This window comes from Zea mays, chromosome 9 (genome assembly GCF_902167145.1).
Source record: "Zea mays cultivar B73 chromosome 9, Zm-B73-REFERENCE-NAM-5.0, whole genome shotgun sequence".
NCBI lineage: Eukaryota > Viridiplantae > Streptophyta > Magnoliopsida > Poales > Poaceae > Zea > Zea mays.
The window spans coordinates 129986861-130009817 of NC_050104.1; positions in this window are offsets into that span (position 1 = coordinate 129986861).

A 22957-nucleotide genomic window follows, 5' to 3' on the forward strand; every position below is an offset into this window, starting at 1 on the left:
TGCCGACACCACCTGCCGCGACCTGGTGAGTAAGTTGGGTCGCAAGACCCCCACCAGGGCGAGCGAGCTGATGGACATCGCCACCAAGTTCGCCTCTGGCCAGGAGGCGGTCGAGGCTATCTTCCGAAAGGACAAGCAGCCCCAGGGCCGCCCATCGGAAGATGCTCCCGAGGCGTCTACTCCGCACGACGCCAAGAAGAAAGGCAAGAAGAAGTCGCAAGCGAAACGCGACGCCGCCGACGCGGACCTTGTCGCCGCCGCCGAGTACAAGAACCCTCAGAAGCCCCCCGGAGGTGCTAACCTCTTCGACAAGATGCTCAAGGAGCCGTGCCCCTATCATCAGGGGCCCGTCAAGCACACCCTTGAGGAGTGCGTCATGCTTCGGCGCCATTTCCACAGGGCCGGGCCACCCGCGAAGGGTGGCAGGGCCCGCGACGACGACAAGAAGGAAGATCAACAAGTAGGAGAAGTCCCCGAGGTCCACGACTGCTTCATGATCTACGGTGGGCATGCGGCGAATGCCTCGGCTCGGCATCGCAAGCAAGAGCGTCGGGAGGTCTGCTCAGTGAAGGCGGCGGCGCCAGTCTACCTAGACTGGTCCGACAAGCCCATCACCTTCGACCAAGCTGACCACCCCGACCACGTGCCGAGCCCGGGGAAATACCCGCTCGTCGGCGACGTCCGGCTCACCACGGTCCTTATGGACGGGGGCAGCAGCCTCAACATCATCTACGCCGAGACCCTCGGGCTCCTGCGCGTCGATCTGTCCTCCGTCCGAGCAGGCGCTGCGCCCTTCCACGGGATCATTCCCGGGAAGCACGTCCAGACCCTCGGACGACTCGACCTTCCCGTCTGCTTCGGAAAGCCCTCCAACTTCTGAAGGGAGACTCTGACGTTCGAGGTGGTCGGGTTCCGAGGAACCTACCACGCGGTACTGGGGAGGCCATGCTACGAGAAGTTTATGGCCGTCCCCAACTACACCTACCTGAAGCTCAAGATGCCGGGCCCCAACGGGGTCATCACCGTCGGCCCCATGTATAAACACGCGTTCGAATGCGACGTGGAGTGCGTGGAGTACGCCGAGGCCCTCGCCGAGTCCGAGGCCCTCATCGCCGACCTGGAAAGCCTCTCCAAAGAGGTGCCAGACGTGAAGCGTCATGCCGGCAACTTCGAGCCAGTGGAGACGGTCAAGGCCGTCCCCCTCGACCCTAGTGGCGACGCCTCCAAGCAGATCCGGATCGGTTCCGGGCTCGACCCCAAATAGGAAGCAGTGCTCGTCGACTTTCTCCGCGCGAACGCCGACGTCTTCGCGTGGAGTCCCTCGGACATGCCCGACATACCAAGGGATGTCGCCGAGCACTCGCTGGATATCCGGGCCGGAGCCCGACCCGTCAAGCAGCCTCTGCGCCGATTTGACGAGGAGAAGCGCAGAGCGATAGGCGAGGAGATCCACAAGCTAACGGCAGCCGGGTTCATCAAAGAGGTATTCCATCCCGAATGGCTTGCCAACCCTGTGCTTGTGAGAAAGAAAGGGGGGAAATGGCGGATGTGTGTAGACTACACTGGTCTCAACAAAGCATGTCCGAAGGTTCCCTACCCTCTGCCTCGCATCGATCAAATCGTAGATTCCACTGCTGGGTGCAAAACCCTGTCTTTCCTCGACGCCTACTCAGGGTATCACCAAATCAGGATGAAAGAGTCTGACCAGCTCGCGACTTCTTTCATCACGCCCTTCGGCATGTACTGCTATGTCACCATGCCGTTCGGTTTGAGGAATGCGGGCGCGACGTATCAGCGGTGCATGAACCATGTGTTCGGCGAACACATCGGTCGCACGGTCGAGGCCTACGTCGATGACATCGTAGTCAATACGAGGAAAGCTTCCGACCTCCTCTCCGACCTTGAAGTGACATTCCGATGTCTCAAAGCGATAGGCGTCAAGCTCAATCCGGAGAAGTGTGTCTTCGGGGTGCCCTGGGGCATGCTCCTGGGGTTCATCGTCTCCGAGCGGGGCATCGAAGCCAACTCGGAGAATATCGCAGCCATCACCAGCATGGGGCCCATCAAGGACGTAAAAGGCGTACAGAGGGTCATGGGATGTCTCGCGGCCCTGAGCCGCTTCATCTCACGCCTCGGCGAAAGAGGCCTGCCTCTGTACCGCCTCTTAAGGAAGGCCGAGTGCTTCGCTTGGACCCCTGAGGCCGAGGAAGCTCTCGGGAGCCTGAAGGCGCTCCTCACAAAGGCGCCTATCTTGGTACCTCCAGCTGACGGAGAAGCCCTCTTGGTCTACATCGTCGCGACCACTCAGGTGGTTAGCGCCGCGATTGTGGTCGAGAGGCAAGAAGAGGGGCATGCTTGCCCGTTCAGAGGCCAGTTTACTTCGTCAGCGAGGTACTGTCCGAAACCAAGATCCGCTACCCATAAGTTCAGAAGCTGCTGTACACAGTGATCCTGACGAGGCGGAAGTTGCGACACTACTTCGAGTCTCATCCGGTAACTGTGGTGTCATCCTTCCCCCTGGGGGAGATCATCCAGTGCTGAGAGGCCTCAGGCAGGATCGCAAAGTGGGCAGTGGAAATCATGGGCGAGACAATCTCGTTCGCCCCTCGGAAGGCCATCAAGTCCCAGGTATTGGTGGACTTCGTAGCCGAATGGGTCGACACCCAGCTACCGACGGCTCCGATCCAACCGGAGCTCTGGACCATGTTTTTCGACGGGTCGCTGATGAAGACGGGAGCCGGCGCGGGCCTACTCTTCATCTCGCCCCTCGGGAAACACCTACGCTATGTGCTACACCTCCATTTCCCGGCGTCCAACAATGTGGCTGAGTACGAGGCTCTGGTCAACGGGTTGCGGATCGCCATCGAGCTAGGGTCAGGCGCCTCGACGCCCGCGGTGACTCGCAGCTCGTCATCGACCAAGTCATGAAGAACTCCCACTGCCGTGACCCGAAGATGGAGGCCTACTGCGATGAGGTTCGGCACCTGGAAGACAAGTTCTACGGGCTCGAGCTTAACCACATCGCTCGGCGCTACAACGAGACTGCGGACGAGCTGGCAAAAATAGCCTCGGGGCGAACAACGGTTCCCCCGGACGTCCTCTCCCGGGATCTGCATCAACCCTCCGTCAAGATCGACGACGCGCCCGAGCCTGAGGCGCCCTCGGTCCAGCCCTCGGTACCCTCGGCACAGCCCGAGGCATCCTCAGCTCGGCTCGAGGCGCCCTCGGTTCAGCCCGAGGTACCCTCGGCCTCCGAGGGCGAGGCACTGCGCATCGAGGAGGAGCGGAGCGGGGCCACGCCTGATCGGAATTGGCAGACCCCGTACCTACAATATCTCTGCCAAGGAGAGCTACCCCTCGACCGAGCCGAGGCTCGGCGGGTAGCGCGGCGCGCCAAGTCGTTCGTCTTGCTGGGCGATGAGAAGGAGCTCTACCACCGCAGCCCCTCGGGCATCCTCCAGCGATGCATCTCCATCGCCGAAGGTCAGGAACTCCTGCAAGAGATACACTCGGGGGCTTGCGGTCATCACGCAGCGCCTCGAGCCCTTGTCGGGAATGCTTTTCGGCAAGGCTTCTACTGGCCAATGGCGGTGGCTGACGCCACTAGAATTGTCCGCACCTGCGAAGGGTGTCAATTCTATGCGAAGCAGACCCACCTGCCCGCTCAGGCCTTGCAGACGATACCCATCACCTGGCCCTTTGCTGTGTGGGGTCTGGACCTCGTCGGCCCCTTGCAGAAGGCGCCCGGGGGCTACACGCACCTGCTGGTCGCCATCGACAAATTCTCCAAGTGGGTCGAGGTCCGACCTCTGAACAGCATCAGGTCTGAGCAGGCGGTGACGTTCTTCACCAACATCATCCATCGCTTCGGGGTCTCGAACTCCATCATCACCGACAACGGTACCCAGTTCACCGGCAGAAAATTCTTGGACTTCTGCGAGAATCACTACATCCGGGTGGACTGGGCCGCCGTGGCTCATCCCATGTCGAATGGGCAAGTAGAGCGTGCCAACGACATGATTCTACAAGGGCTCAAGCCTCGGATTTACAACGACCTCAACAAGTTCGGAAAGCGATGGATGAAGGAACTCCCCTCGGTGGTCTGGAGCCTGAGGACAACGCCGAGCCGTGCCACGGGTTTCACGTCGTTCTTCCTGGTCTACGGGGCCGAGGCTGTCTTGCCCACTGACCTGGAATACGGCTCCCCGAGGACGAGGACCTACAGCAATCAAAGTGAAAGGGAAATGTGCCCTTGGGCCATTTCTATGTATTTTGGTGATTGAGTGCCAACACATGTGCTTAATTGGGAATTTATGTACATGGATGAACAAGGTGAAAATCATGAAGTAAAGGTATGTTTCTAAGCCTTAGTACATTGGTTTTAAGTACTAATATATTTGTCTAAGTGTTAGAAACAGAAAGAAGAAGAATAGAGAAAAGGAGAAGGGACTTGGCTGTGTGCTGCCAAGACCCAGCTCGGTCTGGAGCACCGGACTGTCCGGTGTGCACCGGACAGTGTCCGGTGCGCCAGGCTGGCGCGACTCGAACTGGCCGCTCTCGGGAAATTGGCCGGCGGCGTACGGCTAAAATTCACCGGACTGTCCGGTGTGCACCGGACTGTCCGGTGAGCCAACGGTCGGCCAGGGCCAACGGTCGGCCGCGCAATCCGCGCGGGACACGTGGCCGAGCCAACGGTCGGAAGACGGCACCGGACTGTCCGGTGTGCACCGGACATGTCCGGTGCGCCAACAGCGCCAGATCTGCCAACGGTCTGCAACGGTCGTCTTCACCGTTTAAGGAAACAAATCGGGCACCGGACAGTGTCCGGTGTGCACCGGACTGTCCGGTGCCCCCGACGACAGAAGGCAAGGATGGCCTTCCGGATTTGCTCTCAACGGCTCCTAGCTGCCTTGGGGCTATAAAAGGAGCCCCTAGGCGCATGGAGGAGATACACAAGCAACCTTTGAGCATTCTTGATCATCCACACTAAGTCTCTGCGCATTCGTTTGTGTTTCTAAGTGATTCGAACTCTGTTCTAAGTGAGAACTCTGAGATAGTCTTGTGAGCTCGATTCTTGGCCGTGTGTGTGCGCTTTTGCTGTGGATTTGTGTGTGTTGCTTCCCTCCCTTACTCTGTGTTTCATTTGTGATCATATACTTGTAAGGGCAAGAGACTCCAATTTGTGGAGATTCCTTGCAAACGGGATAGTGAAAGGAAAACAAAATACCGTGGTATTCAAGTGGGTCTTTGGACCGCTTGAGAGGGGTTGATTGCAACCCTCGTCCGTTGGGACGCCACAACGTGGAGTAGGCAAGCGTTGGTCTTGGCCGAACCACGGGATAAAACCACTGTGTCACTCTGTGCTTGATTCTCTTGTGGTACTGTGTTTTGTTGAGACTTCACTCTAGCCACTTGGCCATACTTGTACTAACCCTTAACAAGTTTTTGTGGCTTAAGTTTAAGTTTTTACAGGATCACATATTCACCCCCCCCTCTAGGTGCTCTCAATTGGTATCAGAGCCGTTCTCTTCACAAAGGGACTAACCGCCCGAAGAGATGGATCCTAAGGGGAAGGGTATAGTGATCAACGACAAAGAGAAGGAATCCTTCGTCAACGAGCCGAAGGACGATAAGCCTACCGACTCCGGCTCGGGCCAAAGACGGAAGGAAGGGAAGAAGAAGAAGACCAGGCGCATCAAGGAGATCGTCTACTACGACAGCGACGAGTCTACTTCTTCCCAAAAGGACGAGGACCACAACGACTACGAGAGAAGAAAACCGGTTAATTCAAACTTTTCTTTTGATTACTCTCGTATTCCGCAAAGTTCACATTCTCATTTGCTCTCCATTCCACTCGGCAAGCCCCCACACTTTGATGGAGAGGACTACGGATTTTGGAGCCACAAAATGCGTAGTCACCTATTCTCTCTCCATCCTAGTATATGGGAAATTGTAGAGAGTGGAATGCATTTTGATAGTTCGGATAGTCCCATGTTCATTAATGAACAAATTCATAAGAATGCACAAGCTACTACTGTTCTTCTAGCTTCCTTGTGCAGGAATGAATACCATAAGGTGAGCGGCTTGGATAACGCCAAGCAAATCTGGGACACCCTCAAGATTTCTCATGAGGGGAACGACGTCACCTTACTCACCAAGATGGAGTTGGTGGAGGGCGAGCTTGGACGGTTCGCAATGATAAGGGGCGAGGAGCCAACGCAAACATACAATCGGCTCAAGACCCTTATCAACAAGATAAGAAGCTACGGGAGCACGCGATGGACGGACCACGACGTCGTCCGCCTAATGCTAAGGTCATTTACCGTTCTTGATCCTCACTTGGTGAACAATATACGTGAAAATCCCAGGTACACCAAGATGTCGCCCGAAGAAGTTCTTGGGAAATTTGTTAGCGGGCGAATGATGATCAAGGAGGCGAGATATGTGGACGACGCCTTGAATGGTCCGATCAACGAGCCGCAACCTCTCGCTCTCAAGGCAACACGAAGCAAGGAGGCGCTACCTAGCAAGGTGGCACAAATTGAGGCGGCTGGACTCAACGATGAAGAAATGGCCCTCATTATCAAGAGATTCAAGACGGTGCTAAAGGGTCGCAATGGACAGCCGAGCAAGACTAAGACCAAGGGGAAGCGATCATGCTTCAAATGCGGTAAGCTTGGTCATTTTATTGCTAACTGTCCTGATAATGATAGTGACCAGGAAAAGGGGAACAAGAGGGAAAAGAAGAAGCATTACAAGAAGGCAAAGGGCGAGGCGCATCTAGGCAAGGAGTGGGACTCGGATTGCTCCTCGTCCGACTCCGACAATGAAGGACTCGCCGCCACCGCCTTCAACAAATCAACCCTCTTCCCCAACGAGCGTCACACATGCCTTATGGCAAGAGAGAAGAAGGTATGTACTCGCAACTCTACCTATGCTTCTTCAAGTGAGGACGAATCTAGTGATGAGGATGAAGTAGATTATTCATGTTTGTTCAAGGGCTTAGATAGATCTAAGATAGACAAAATTAATGAATTAATTGATGCCTTGAATGAAAAGAATATACTTTTAGAAAAGCAAGAGGATTTGTTGTATGAAGAGCATGATAAATTTGTTGAGGCACAAAAATCCTATGCTTTAGAAGTTAAGAGAAATGAAATGCTTTCTTTTGAACTATCTACTTGTCATGAAACCATTTCTACTTTGAAAGGTGTCAACAATGATTTAAATGCTAAATTAGAAGTAGCAAACAAATCCAATTCTTGTGTAGAACATGTTGAAATTTGTACTAGGTGTAAAGACTTTGACATTAATGCTTGTAGTGAACACCTAGTTTCAATTTCCAAGCTTAATGATGAACTGGCTAGTCTTAATGCTCAACTTAAGACTAGCAAGAATGATTTCGATAAGCTAAAATTTGCAAGGGATGCCTATACAATTGGTAGACACCCCTCAATTAAGGATGGACTTGGCTTCAAGAGAGAAGCTAAGAACTTAACAAGCCATAAGGCTCCCATTCCCGCCAAGGAGAAAGGGAAGGCCCCTATGGCTACTAGTGCTAAAAGGAACCATGCATTTTTGTATCATGATAGAAGACAAACTAGAAATGTAAGTCATGATGCTTATGATTCATATGTTTATGATTCTCATACCATGTTTGCTCCTAGTTCCTCTTATGTGTATGATAGAAATGTTACTAGGAAAAATGTTGTTCCTAAAAGAAATGCTATTCATCATGTGCCTAGAAGGAATGTTATTCATGCTCCTAGGAAAATAGCAAATGAACCTTCTATAATTTATTGTGCTTTAAACACTTCCTTTGCTATTTGTAGAAAGGATAGGAAAATAGTTGCTAGGAAGTTAGGGGCAAAATGCAAGGGAGACAAAACTTGCATTTGGGTCCCTAAGGATATTTGCACTAACCTTGCAGGACCCAACATGAGTTGGGTACCTAAGACCCAAGCCTAAATTTGCCTTGCAGGTTTATGCATCCGGAGGTTCAAGCTGGATTATTGACAGCGGATGCACAAACCATATGACGGGGGAGAAGAAGATGTTCACCTCCTACGTCAAAAATAAGGATTCCCAAGATTCAATTATATTCGGTGATGGGAATCAAGGCAAGGTAAAAGGGCTAGGTAAAATTGCAATTTCTAATGAGCATTCTATATCAAACGTATTCTTAGTGGAGAGACTTGGATATAATTTGCTATCTGTCAGTCAATTATGTCAAATGGGATATAATTGTTTATTTACAAATGTAGATGTGTCTGTCTTTAGAAGATGTGATGGTTCACTAGCTTTTAAGGGTGTACTAGACGGCAAACTTTATTTAGTTGATTTTGCAAAAGAAGAGGCCGGTCTAGATGCATGCTTAATGGCTAAGACTTGCATGGGCTGGCTATGGCATCGCCGCTTAGCACATGTGGGGATGAAGAACCTCCACAAGCTTCTAAAGGGAGAACATGTGATAGGTCTAACGAATGTACATTTCGAAAAAGATAGACCTTGTGCAGCTTGTCAGGCAGGTAAACAGGTGGGAGGAGCGCATCACAGCAAGAATGTGATGACCACGTCAAGACCCCTGGAGCTGCTGCATATGGACCTCTTCGGACCTGTCGCCTATCTGAGCATAGGAGGAAGTAAGTATGGTTTAGTTATTGTTGATGACTTTTCCCGCTTCACTTGGGTGTTCTTTTTGCAGGAAAAATCCGAAACCCAAGGGACCCTCAAGCGCTTCCTCAGGAGGGCTCAAAATGAGTTTGAGCTCAAAGTGAAAAAGATAAGAAGCGACAACGGGTCCGAGTTCAAGAACCTTCAAGTGGAGGAGTTCCTTGAAGAGGAAGGGATCAAGCACGAGTTCTCCGCTCCCTACACACCACAGCAAAATGGTGTGGTAGAGAGGAAGAACAGGACGCTCATCGACATGGCGAGGACGATGCTAGGAGAGTTCAAGACCCCCGAGTGCTTTTGGACGGAAGCCGTGAACACGGCGTGCCACGCCATCAACAGGGTCTACCTTCATCGCCTCCTCAAGAAGACGTCGTATGAGCTACTAACCGGTAACAAACCCAATGTATCGTACTTTCGTGTATTTGGGAGTAAATGCTACATTCTAGTGAAGAAGGGTAGAAATTCTAAGTTTGCTCCCAAAGCTGTAGAAGGGTTTTTATTAGGGTATGACTCAAATACAAAGGCGTATAGAGTCTTCAACAAATCATCGGGTTTGGTTGAAGTCTCTAGCGACGTTGTATTTGATGAGACTAATGGCTCTCCAAGAGAGCAAGTTGTTGATCTTGATGATGTAGATGAAGAAGATGTTCCGACGGCCGCTATACGAACCATGGCGATTGGTGATGTGCGACCACAGGAACAAGAAGAGCAAGATCAACCTTCTTCCTCAACTATGGTGAAACCCCCAACTCAAGACGATGAACAGGTTCATCAACAGGAGGCGTGTGATCAAGGGGGAGCACAAGATGATCTTGTGGTGGAGGAAGAAGCGCAACCGGCACCTCCAACCCAAGTTCGAGCGATGATTCAAAGGGATCATCCCGTCGACCAAATTCTGGGTGACATTAGCAAGGGAGTAACTACTCGATCTCGATTAGTTAATTTTTGTGAGCATTACTCCTTTGTCTCTTCTATTGAGCCTTTCAGGGTAGAAGAGGCCTTGCTAGATCCGGACTGGGTGTTGGCCATGCAAGAGGAGTTAAACAATTTCAAGCGCAATGAAGTTTGGACACTGGTGCCTCGTCCGAAGCAAAATGTTGTGGGAACCAAGTGGGTGTTCCGCAACAAACAGGACGAGCACGGGGTGGTGACGAGAAACAAGGCTCGACTTGTGGCAAAAGGTTATGCCCAAGTCGCAGGTTTGGATTTCGAGGAGACTTTTGCTCCTGTGGCTAGGCTAGAATCAATTCGTATCTTGCTAGCATATGCCGCTCACCATTCTTTCAGGTTGTTTCAAATGGATGTGAAGAGCGCTTTCCTCAACGGGCCAATCAAGGAGGAGGTGTACGTGGAGCAACCCCCTGGCTTCGAGGATGAACGGTACCCCGACCATGTGTGTAAGCTCTCTAAGGCGCTCTATGGACTTAAGCAAGCCCCAAGAGCATGGTATGAATGCCTTAGAGATTTCTTAATTGCTAATGCTTTCAAGGTTGGGAAAGCCGATCCAACTCTTTTTACTAAGACTTGTAATGGTGATTTGTTTGTGTGCCAAATTTATGTCGATGACATAATATTTGGTTCTACTAACCAAAAGTCTTGTGAAGAGTTTAGCAGGGTGATGACGCAGAAATTCGAGATGTCGATGATGGGCGAGTTGAACTACTTCCTTGGGTTCCAAGTGAAGCAACTCAAGGACGGCACCTTCATCTCCCAAACGAAGTACACGCAAGATCTGCTAAAGCGGTTTGGGATGAAGGACGCCAAGCCCGCAAAGACTCCGATGGGGACCGACGGACACACCGACCTCAACAAAGGAGGTAAGTCCGTTGATCAAAAAGCATACCGGTCAATGATAGGTTCTTTGCTTTACTTATGTGCTAGTAGACCGGATATTATGCTTAGCGTATGCATGTGTGCTAGATTTCAATCCGATCCTAAGGAGTGTCACTTAGTGGCGGTGAAGCGAATTCTTAGATATTTGGTTGCTACGCCTTGCTTCGGGCTCTGGTATCCAAAGGGGTCTACCTTTGACTTAGTTGGATACTCTGACTCCGACTATGCTGGATGTAAGGTCGATAGGAAGAGTACATCGGGGACGTGCCAATTCTTAGGAAGGTCCCTGGTGTCATGGAACTCTAAGAAACAAACCTCCGTTGCCCTATCCACCGCTGAGGCCGAGTATGTTGCCGCAGGACAGTGTTGCGCGCAACTACTTTGGATGAGGCAAACCCTCAGGGACTTTGGCTACAATCTGAGCAAAGTCCCACTCCTATGTGACAATGAGAGTGCTATCCGCATGGCGGAGAATCCTGTTGAACACAGCCGCACAAAGCACATAGACATCCGGCATCACTTTTTGAGAGACCACCAGCAAAAGGGAGATATCGAAGTGTTTCATGTTAGCACCGAGAACCAGCTAGCCGATATCTTCACTAAGCCTCTAGATGAGAAGACCTTTTGCAGGTTGCGTAGTGAGCTAAATGTCTTAGATTCGCGGAACCTGGATTGAATTGTAGCATACATGTAGTTATGCTTTTGATCATGTTCCTTTTTGCATTTTGTTGCTTATTGTGGTGCTCAAGTTGTACAAACACTCCCTGGACCTCACAAGTCCGTTGCAAAGTGATGCACATGTTTAGGGGGAGATGTGTTACAACTTGACCCTTTGAGACTAACCATGTGTTTGAGTTTGATAATTTAGTCTCGAAGGAGGATTGAAAGGGAAAAGGTGGACTTGGACCATGAAAGACTTCCACTGCACTCCGATGAGAGGGTAACTAATTCCAAGTTCATCTCATGAAATCTTATTGCCATTTGCTCTTAATTGAAGACTTTGGTGAGGCAATGGGGTTAACAGGCCAAGATTGATCCCGTTTTGGTGCTTGATGCCAAAGGGGGAGAAAATAAAGGCCAAAGTGATAAATGGATCAGCTACCACTTGAGAGATTTTGAAAATAGTAGAATAGAGTTTTTGTTTTGTCAAAAGCTTTTATTGTCTCTTATTGTCTCTCTTGTCAAAAGTTGGCTTCTTGTTGGGAGAAGTATTGATTATGGGAAATAGGGGGAGTTTTTGAAATCTTTGATCAATCTCTTTTGGAATGACTCTCTTTATACTTCAACATGTGTGTTTGACTTAGAGATAGAGATTTGAGTTTGATTTGCAAAAACAAACCAAGTGGTGGCAAAGGATGATCCATATATGCCAAAATTGAATAAAACCAATTTGAGTTTTTATTTAAAGAGATTTTGCACTTGTTCTAGTTGCTTTATGTTGTGTTGGCATAAATCACCAAAAAGGGGGAGATTGAAAGGGAAATGTGCCCTTGGGCCATTTCTATGTATTTTGGTGATTGAGTGCCAACACATGTGCTTAATTGGGAATTTATGTACATGGATGAACAAGGTGAAAATCATGAAGTAAAGGTATGTTTCTAAGCCTTAGTACATTGGTTTTAAGTACTAATATATTTGTCTAAGTGTTAGAAACAGAAAGAAGAAGAATAGAGAAAAGGAGAAGGGACTTGGCTGTGTGCTGCCAAGACCCAGCTCGGTCTGGAGCACCGGACTGTCCGGTGTGCACCGGACAGTGTCCGGTGCGCCAGGCTGGCGCGACTCGAACTGGCCGCTCTCGGGAAATTGGCCGGCGGCGTACGGCTAAAATTCACCGGACTGTCCGGTGTGCACCGGACTGTCCGGTGAGCCAACGGTCGGCCAGGGCCAACGGTCGGCCGCGCAATCCGCGCGGGACACGTGGCCGAGCCAACGGTCGGAAGACGGCACCGGACTGTCCGGTGTGCACCGGACATGTCCGGTGCGCCAACAGCGCCAGATCTGCCAACGGTCTGCAACGGTCGTCTTCACCGTTTAAGGAAACAAATCGGGCACCGGACAGTGTCCGGTGTGCACCGGACTGTCCGGTGCCCCCGACGACAGAAGGCAAGGATGGCCTTCCGGATTTGCTCTCAACGGCTCCTAGCTGCCTTGGGGCTATAAAAGGAGCCCCTAGGCGCATGGAGGAGATACACAAGCAACCTTTGAGCATTCTTGATCATCCACACTAAGTCTCTGCGCATTCGTTTGTGTTTCTAAGTGATTCGAACTCTGTTCTAAGTGAGAACTCTGAGATAGTCTTGTGAGCTCGATTCTTGGCCGTGTGTGTGCGCTTTTGCTGTGGATTTGTGTGTGTTGCTTCCCTCCCTTACTCTGTGTTTCATTTGTGATCATATACTTGTAAGGGCAAGAGACTCCAATTTGTGGAGATTCCTTGCAAACGGGATAGTGAAAGGAAAACAAAACACCGTGGTATTCAAGTGGGTCTTTGGACCGCTTGAGAGGGGTTGATTGCAACCCTCGTCCGTTGGGACGCCACAACGTGGAGTAGGCAAGCGTTGGTCTTGGCCGAACCACGGGATAAAACCACTGTGTCACTCTGTGCTTGATTCTCTTGTGGTACTGTGTTTTGTTGAGACTTCACTCTAGCCACTTGGCCATACTTGTACTAACCCTTAACAAGTTTTTGTGGCTTAAGTTTAAGTTTTTACAGGATCACCTATTCACCCCCCCCTCTAGGTGCTCTCACAAAGCAACCAAGCTAGCCGAGAAGACTCGCTGGACCAGCTGGAAGAGGCTCGGGACAAGGCCTTACTACACTCGGCGCGGTACCAGCAGTCCCTGCGACGCTACCACGCCCGAGGGGTCCGGCCCCGAGACCTCCAGGTGGGCGACCTGGTGCTTCGGCTGCGGCAAGACGCCCGAGGGAGGCACAAGCTCACGCCCCCCTGGGAGGGGCCATTCGTCATCGCCAAAGTTCTGAAGCCCGGAACGTACAAGCTGGCCAACAGTCAAGGCGAGGTCTACGGCAACGCTTGGAACATCCAACAGCTACGTCGCTTCTACCCTTAAGATGTTTTCAAAGTTGTTCATATACCTCGCACCCACGCAAAGTTTAGTCGTCAAGGAAGGGTCGGCCTCGCCTCGGCAAAGCCCGACCCTCCCTCGGGGGCTAAAAGGGGGGGGGGAACCCCCTCTGCGTTGAAATTTTCCTCGAAAAAAGATCTCTTCTGCCAGAATATCTTTCGTGCTTTCTGACTACTTCGAAAAGTGGATCCTGAAAACGACGAAGTACACGTAAGCAGCCAAGGCTGACCGAGCCGAGGGACTCCTACGCCTCCGGGATACGGATACCTCACTCATCACCTTCTGCGATAAGTAACTCGCGTTCGGATAAAGTGATTCCGCGGACCGAACAAGTCTTCACGTTCGGAAGCTCTTCTGCCGAAGCGATCCTTCGAGCCTTCTCGACTGAGTCGGTGACAGGGCCTCATGGACGGGTAAAAGTGTGCGTAAGCGGCAAGGCCGACCGAGCCGAGGGACTCCCACGCCTCCGGGATACGGATACCTCACTCATCACCTTCCGCGAGAAGAAACTCTCGCTCGCACAAACATCCCTGTTACCGACAAAAAAGTCCAGATACTCGAAACAAGAGGAAAGGAGACGCAGTTTTACAACACAGCGAGGGTGTGGATTCTGGCCTCGGCGGCCGCAGAAGGCACACGCTACAAGACACTCTGATCCTGTAGGCTCGGGTCTTGACGCTGGAAGGGGGCAGTAGCACCCTCGGCATCGACGACAATTTCGGCGAGGTTTGACCTAGCCTCGGACGGCGACGCGGTCCGAAGACCTCCACTCCGAAGGACGACGTCATCACCACGCCCGGGCCATCGCCGCCAGGGTCTTCTCCGGGAATCCGGCTCGAGCAGGCGGCTCGGCCGGTCGCCTCTAGGGCCTCGGCCAACCATCTTCCAAGGGCGCCAGCCCGACCCGAGGCCTCGGCTGGTCAACTCCGGCGTCGGTCCCGCTGACGGACAACCCGGCTAGGCTCTGACCAACCAGGTTTTCATTTTCAAGCCAACTCCGCCTCTGTTCATGCTGATATCGCTACCCCTGGCCTCGGCTCGTCAGAGAGCGGCCAAGGGGTCCCTTTAACTTAGCTAGAGGAGCCTCAGACAACAAGGCCGACCGAGCCGAGGGATTCCTACGCCTCCAGGATACGGATACCTCACTCGTCACCTTGACACGGGGCGACTCATGCTTGGTGAAGCGGTTCAGATAATCAACAGGCGAGTCTTAGTGCTCGAAAATGAGGAAAAAACACGGCTCCGTGCCAAAATTACATACATGTTCAGGCCTCGACAGCCATAATGAACAAAAACACTGGCATTCAAAGTGCCATTACAAATGGAACTCCGGTTCCCCCTCCGCAGGTACGAACAACCCCACTCGATAGGGGTGGGCTTGCGGAGCAACAGAAGACCGACGAACGGCGCGCCGTCACCCGCTCCAGCAGCGGCGACGACGACAACTTCTGCGCCGGGGGGCCGAACAGCGGCAGCACTGACCTCAGGGCGGATGCCGCTGCCAGGAGGCCCCCGCCCATGCCCAAACTCCTTGAGGCTGAGGGAGGGGTAGAGGCCGCAGCCCGGCTCGCTTTCCCCCACCATCAAGCTGGAGGTCACCATCTTGGGTGACCGCCGGTGGAGGGGTGCAGCCGGGCTGCATGATGAAAATCCTTGAAGCCGAACGATGGCTGAAAGGTACCAACTCCTACGGAGTTGCGTTCCTCCAACGATGAGGCGAAAAGACGGCGGGTATCCCCCATCCGGGGGCTTGGAAGGTGGAAAGACGCGATGCATAAGGGAGCGAGAAGACATGGTCGCCTTCCGAAAGGGGTCGCCCTCCTTTTAAAAGCAACTCTCCCTACTTGCGCCCCCAACCGTCACGGGCTGAGTCTTCTCCAACGCGCTCCAAGGCCCTCCCCTGCGGCGCGGGGGCTGGGTCCCGCATGTCATGCAAACCGGCTCAGAGCAGAAGAAGTCGAACCACCGCGCGTGGTGCACATAACCTCCCAGCGGTTACAAGTGACCCTCCACTTTTGCCCAGACCAACGGGCGAAAGAGGCGGGCGGCCATGCAGGCGGCATGCAAACGCGCCAAGTGGACGCGCTTCTCCGACTCCCGACACGCCAGCATGGAGGCCCAGGCCCACGCGTCACGCGACCGGCGCGCCGGATGCTGCATGCAAGCAACTGCACGGCCACTTGCGCCACCACCGCGCCTCCTCGATTGCGGAACCAATACCGCGACTCGAGGCGACCCAGCGCACGACCCAGCAGCGCCAGCCTGACGTGGCGGTCAATGCGGCCAAAAGTGGGCCGGCAGTAGTGACGGTGGCAGGCGGGCGGGAGCAGCGGTCACGTCGTCAGCCAAGCTCACGTCCCATCCGGGGGCAGCAATAGAACCCCCTCTCACAGCGTGAAGACAACGCGCCCGTGATCCGTTCCTCGAACGGCTCGCGCACGCGCAACGGCCGCCCCGCCAACCGCTCGCCCCGTCACATTAACTCCGCGGCAGGACAGGCGGCGCTACCGGCAGGAGCAGTGGGCGACGCTTCGCCTTCGCCGTAATAACCGCGCCAAAAAAGGTACGCCGCGTCGTTCGATTTCATATCCTTTTCCTTTTTTCCTCTTTCTCTATCTCTTGCAACAGGGACCGGGAAAGGGGGATACCCCGAAAAGGATCCTTCCCCGTGAAGGAACCAGGCTCCGAGCCTCCTTACTGATCAGAGGTTCGAAGGCTGGCCCCCCGAAGGGTTTCGACAGCCGCCTCAGATCGCGTGGGCCCTACACCCACTACTGGTCAGAGGTTCGAAGGCCGGCCCCCCGAAGGGTTCCACGGCCGCCTCAGGCTACTCGGGCTCCGCGCCCATTACTGATCAGGGGTTCGAAGGCTGGCCCCCGAAGGGTTCACAGCCGCCTCAGACGCCGAGCGAGGGATGACCAGGGGTACGTTCGATACATAACCAAGGCTCGGGCTACGCTCCCGGAATCCCATCAGAGGGAGGCATCGAGCCCTCGGACCCCGTCGCCAGGGGACCGGGTCCGGCAGATCACCCGCAGGTACTTTTGGGCGTGCCTCTGGGCCCCTAGCCGACCCCTAACGAACGGGGCACGGACGTCCACTCGGATTACCCGCTTGCAGCTCACCGGAGACACCATGTTCGGCGCCCATCGAGGGCAACATGGCGCTTTCCCCCCTCCTCCTTGCGGAAAGGCGACGCAGGGGCGTATGTAAAAAAGCCGAGTCTGTCCCTGATCGCCCTCTCGCCCTGTGCAGAGGCTCGGGGGCTGCTCTCGCAAACCCGGCTCCGGCCGAACCGTTGACAGCGTCAACATACCAGCCCGAGAACTTGGGCCCCGACCGTACACCCGGGCTACGACCAGTTCGCATGAGGGAACAACCAGACCAGCCGAAGCATTACGCAAGGCATTAAGACCTCGAAGGAGTGAAACCACTCCTCCGAGGCCTCGGGGGCTACACCCAGCGGAACAAAATGCAACCGAGAAAGGCTGGTCCCCTTGCAAAAAAGTGCGACGAAAGCCTCCAAGTGAGTGCTAACACTCCCTTCGAGGCTCGGGGGCTACTGTCGGGGACCATAATTAGGGGTACCCTCAAGACTCCTAATTCTCAGCTGGTAGCCCCCATCAGCATAAAGCTGCAAAGGCCTGATGGGTGCGATTAAGTCAGGGATCAGTCCATTCGAGCGACTCGATCATGCCTCGTCCGAGCCTAGCCTCGGACAAGGGCAGCCGACCCCGGAGGATTTCCGTCTCGCCCGAGGCCCCCCTCCAACGGCGGACACATCTCCGGCTCGCCCGAGGCCCTGCCTTCGCTAAGAAGCAACCCTGACTAAATCGCCGCACCGACCGACCGAATCGCAGGAGCATTTAACGCAAAGGTGGCCTGACACCTTTATCCTGACGCACGCCCCTCGGTAGAGCCGAAGTGACCGCCGTCACTTCACCGCTCCACTGACCGGCCTGACAGAAGGACAGCGCCGCCTGCGCCACTCTGACTGCAGTGCCCCTTGACAGAATAAGACTGACAGGCAGTCAGGCCCTGCCAATGGCACCATAGGAAACTTCGCTCCGCCCGACCCAGGGCTCGGACTCGGGCTAAGTCCCGGAAGATGGCGAACTCCGCTCCGCCCGACCCAGGGCTCGGACTCGGGCTAAGTCCCGGAAGACGGCGAACTCCGCTCCGCCCGACCCAGGGCTCGGACTCGGGCTAAGTCCTGGAAGACGGCGAACTCCGCTCCGCCCGACCCAGGGCTCGGACTCGGGCTAAGTCCCGGAAGACGGCGAACTCCGCTCCGCCCGACCCTAGGGCTCGGACTCGGGCTCAGCCCTAGAAGACGACGAACTCCGCTCCGCCCGACCCCAGGGCTCGGACTCGGGCTCAGCCTCAGAAGACGACGAACTCCGCTTCGCCCGACCCCAGGGCTCGGACTCGGGCTCAGCCTCAGAAGACGACGAACTCCGCTTCGCCCGACCCCAAGGCTCGGACTCCGCCCTGGCCTCTGCCGAACGACCTCCGCCTCGCCCGACCCAGGGGCTCGGACTCGGCCTCGGCCATGGAAGACAGACTCGACCTCGGCTTCGGCCTTCGGAGGAGCCTCCACGTCGCCCAACCTAGGGCGCAGGCCAGCCACGTCAACAGGAAGCGCCATCATCACCCTACCCCGAGCTGACTCGGGCCGCAGAAAACAAGACCGGTGTCCCATCTGGCTAGCTCCGCCAGATAGGCAATGATGGCGCCCCGCATGCTCTGTGACGACGGCGGCTCTCAGCTCTCTTACGGAAGCAGGAGGACGTCAGCAAGGACTCAACCGCTCCGACAGCTGTCCCTCCGCCAGGCTCCGTCGCTCCTCCGACGGCCACGACATCACACCAGCTGGGTGCCAAAATCTCTCCGGCTGCCACATCGGCATGTACTTAGGGCGCTAGCTCTCCCCCGCTAGACACGTAGCACTCTGCTACACCCCCATTGTACACCTGGATCCTCTCCTTACGCCTATAAAAGGAAGGACCAGGGCCCTCTTAGAGGGGGTTGGCCGCGCGGGGACGAGGACGAGACAGGCGCTCGCGTGAGGCCGCTCGCTCCCTCTCCTGCGTGGACGCTTGTAACCCCCTACTGCAAGCGCACCTGACCTGGGCGCGGGACGAACACGAAGGCCGCAGGATTTCCACCTCTCTCACGCCCATCTCCGGCCACCTCACTTCCCCCCTTCGCGCTCGCCCACGCTCTCGACCCATCTGGGCTGGGGCACGCGGCGACACTCACTCGTCGGCTTAGGGACCTGAAAGGGAAATAGGCTTTAAACCTTTTCCTAAATGATTTTGGTGATTGAATGCCCAACACAAACAATTGGACTAATTAGTTTGCTCTAGATTATATGTTCTACAGGTGCCAAAGATTCAACATAAAACCAATAAAAAGAACAAGACAAGAGTCAAAATAACGGAGCAAAGGGGCAACCGAGGGCACCCCTGGTCTGGCGCACCGGACTGCCCGGTGTGCCACCGGACAATGAACAGCACCTGTCCGGTGCACCAGGGGACGCTGACTCAAACTCGCCACCTTCGGGAAAGTTCAGGGCCGGCGCGCTATAATTCACCGGACTGTCCGGTGTACACCGGACAGTGTCCGGTGCTCCAACGGAACGCGGCCTCAGGAACTCGGCAGCCTCGGGATTTCACGAAGTCTGCTCCGCTAAAATTCACCGGACTGTCCGGTGTGCACCGGACTGTCCGGTGTGGCAGCGGAGCAACGGTCATCTGCGCCCAACGGTCGACTCTGACAGTAAACAGTGCAGAACAGTACACGCGGCAGAAGTCAGAGCAGAAGATCAGAGAGGCACCGGACTGTCCGGTGCCACATGAGGACAAAAGCCTCCAACGGTCGACCAGCTCCAACCCCAACGGATAGGATGACGTGGCTGGGGCACCGGACATGTCCGGTGTGCACCGGACTGTCCGGTGCGCCCATCGCCAGCAGACTTCATCAACGGCTAGTTTTTGGATGGTGGCTATAAATACCACCCCAACCGGCCACTTCATGGTGTGGGAGTCCAAGCAACATTCCAAGTCATCTAGTTGACATACTCAAGCCCTCCCAACCACCTATATTCATTGATCCATCCTATACACAAGATTTAGTCCACTACAACCAACACAAGTGCCACAAAAGAGAGAGCAAGCAATTGAGAGCTACTCAATTGAGTTTAGCCCTAGCGCCTTGTGAGATTCATTGAGAGATAGTGTGTGCTACATCTTTGTGTTCATTTGCGCGTGGAGTTTTTGACTCCCATTCGAACTTCCTCCAAAGTGTTGGAGGCTTGTAAAAGCTAGCAAGAGACACCAAAGATTGTGGTGGTCCTTGTGGGATCGAGAGTGATCCTTGAGAAGAAGAAGAGCTCGCCGATCCTTGTGTGATCGGGAGAGAGGGAAAGGGTTGAAAAAGACCCGTCCTTAAGTGGACTCCTCAACGGGGACTAGGCCTTCGAGGGCCGAACCTCGGTAAAACAAATCACCCGTGTCCATTGTGTTTATTGCTTGTGATTTGTTTGCTTTCCCTTGCTCTAAGTTTTCTTGCACCATTATTTGCTAATCTCATTTGGTATTGCTTCAAGTTAAATTTCCATTTAGTGAAGCAACACGTTGCAAGAAAGAACTTGTTCTAGTGCTCTTCTCATCTAAGGTTTCTTGCCTTGTTATTCTATAACTTATTAGTTGTATTGATTTATCTCTCCCGCATTATTTAGCAATACTCCTTTCAAGCAAGAACTTAGTTTCTATTCTCCGATATTTGTATATCTTGTTCTAACCACTAATCAAGGGATCTAGTTGGGGGATAAAGTTTTAATTTTCAGGTTCCGCCTATTCACCCCCCCCCTCTAGGCGACTTTCAATTGGTATCAGAGCTAGGCACTTCATCTTGAGTCTAACAACTCGAAGTGATGGCTCGCAAAAGATCCCAAAAGAACAAGAAGACATCTTCCAAGGAAAACACGGAGGTAACTCTTGAAATATTACGTTCCGATTGTTCTAATTATGATTCATGGTCTACTAGAGTTATAAATGCCTTTAGAACCGTAGACCCCCAATTAGAACAAATTTTAGACAAGAGTATTATCCCTCCTAACTATACTAGGGAAAATGTTTCCGATGAAGACCAAAGATGTATACGCTTAAACTATCTAGCTTTTGACATCTTAGTTAATTCTCTTAGCAAGGAAGATTATCATGCCCTCATAATAAATCATTATGAACATATTCCCGATGCGCATGATATTTGGACTAGAATTAGACGTAAATTTGATGAGTCCAAAAATGATAGTTCATTTTGTGCTTCTACTTCCTTTGGTATTTGTGATACTAACCCTTGCAAGGGAGAAGAAGAAAATGAACGGTGGAGACCAAACGATGAATCCACCTCTCTAAAAGGTGTGTCTTCCCATTTCGATTCCCACATGTGTTGTGTGGCTAATGAAAATGATAGCAGAAGCACAAATGAGGATGAGGAGGAAGAAAGAGGCTTCATGCAACTCTACGCTCGCCTAAGCCAAGAAGATAAGGCAGTCATGCTCAAACTTCTAGAAAGAGCGAGAGAGCAAAGCGAAGCTCGTCAAAGGCTAGAAAGTATTCTCTCCATGAAGATGCAATACTTTGACGAGTTGACTAAAGAGCATGAGGAGCTAAAGTGCTCTCATGTTGATTTGGTCCAAAGGTATGAAACTATTTCAATTGAGCAAGATAACGCTTCACATTGTATCGCTCAATTAGTAAATAGGAATACCTTGCTTAAGGACCAAGTGGAAAAGCTAAAAATTAAAAATCTAGCTTTTCAAGAAAAATATGATATGCTCCTATGCTCTCATGAAAATCTTAGAGATGATCATATCATATTAAACATTGCTCATGAGGTTGTGATAGAAAATTTAAAATCCCAACAACCTCACTCATGCACATGTACTCAAATTGATACTATATTACCATGTGCTAATGCTTGTTGTTTGTCAACAAGCAAATCTTCCTTTGAGCTAGAACTTGCAGGAATAAATGATGATTCTTATCAAAAGCTCAAAGAAGAAAATGAGAGGGTAAGGAAGAGCTTGACACAACTAAAAGGGAAATGCATTGCCCAACCTTCTCAAGATAACCGTGATCACATGGTGAAGAAGCTTGAGACGGGAAAAACCGCGGCATGCACTACATCCCTTGAAGAAAATGTCAAGAATTTGAAGATTGCCATGAGGAGGAAACAAAAGATGAAATTCAACACCTCCTCCAAAAGCCTCAACCACGCCTCCACAAAAGGTAACATCCAAGGTAATGATCAAGCCACACTTCACATTAAGAGGTGTAGTGAATGCTTTGAAGTGGGGCACTTGATTAGGTCATGTCCCTATATTAATGGCTTGATTATTAACAAGGATGATAGACTTTGTTTTAAATGCTCCAAGAAGGGACACTTACTTAGATCTTGTCCCCATTTAAAACAAAGAGGCATAGGGTTAGAAAAGAAAAGTTTTACTAACCATGTAGCAAGCAACAAACAAGGGGAGAAGAAATCTTCAAAACTTGGAAAACGCCTATGCTACACATGCCGAAAGAAGGGACATCAATGCAAAGATTGTCCCATTGGTAAAAATCTCACTCCTAACTTGTCATTTGATTCATATATAACTAGGCAACCCAAGGTTGCATCTCGTGCTAGAAAGGTAACAAGTTTACCAAGCGCTAGCACAAAGGACACTTGGGTTCCTAGATCTTTGTTTACTAACCTTAACGGACCCATCAAGCGATGGGTACCAAAATGTGCTTGACAAGATTTGTAGGAGAAGGAGATGGTATGAACCTTTGGGGTGCTTGAGGGAGTTAATTCAATTCTTATCGACTCAAGCTATCAATCTTCAAATGATCTACGTATTCAAGATTGACCCAAGGTTACTTCAATTTATTGTATTCAAAACCCATATCATCTCGGAAAGATATTAATGTTGTAGGAAATAAAGAATCATCATGTGCGAAATATCAAAGCCTACAACATGGAGGAAAGTCAAAGGATGGTAACACTTATATTCTTAAGTGCAATTATCTTAAATTGTCATGTGTAGTCACATAGAAATAGAAAGCACTTAAGCATGTTTTAAAACTATGTCATCATTCTTTGAAGAAATTCCTCTCATATGGTAGATTGTGTATTTATCAATTCTATATTATGACAACCTACATGCTTTAAATTGTTGCAAGTTCTCATGGCATGTTTTTACATTAATTATTCTATTATTGCCATGTTCTAGATATAGAGAGATATTTCATGTTCTTAAAAGAATAAGGTGTCATGTAAGGAATTCAAATACTTAGGACACTTATAAAAGAAAAAA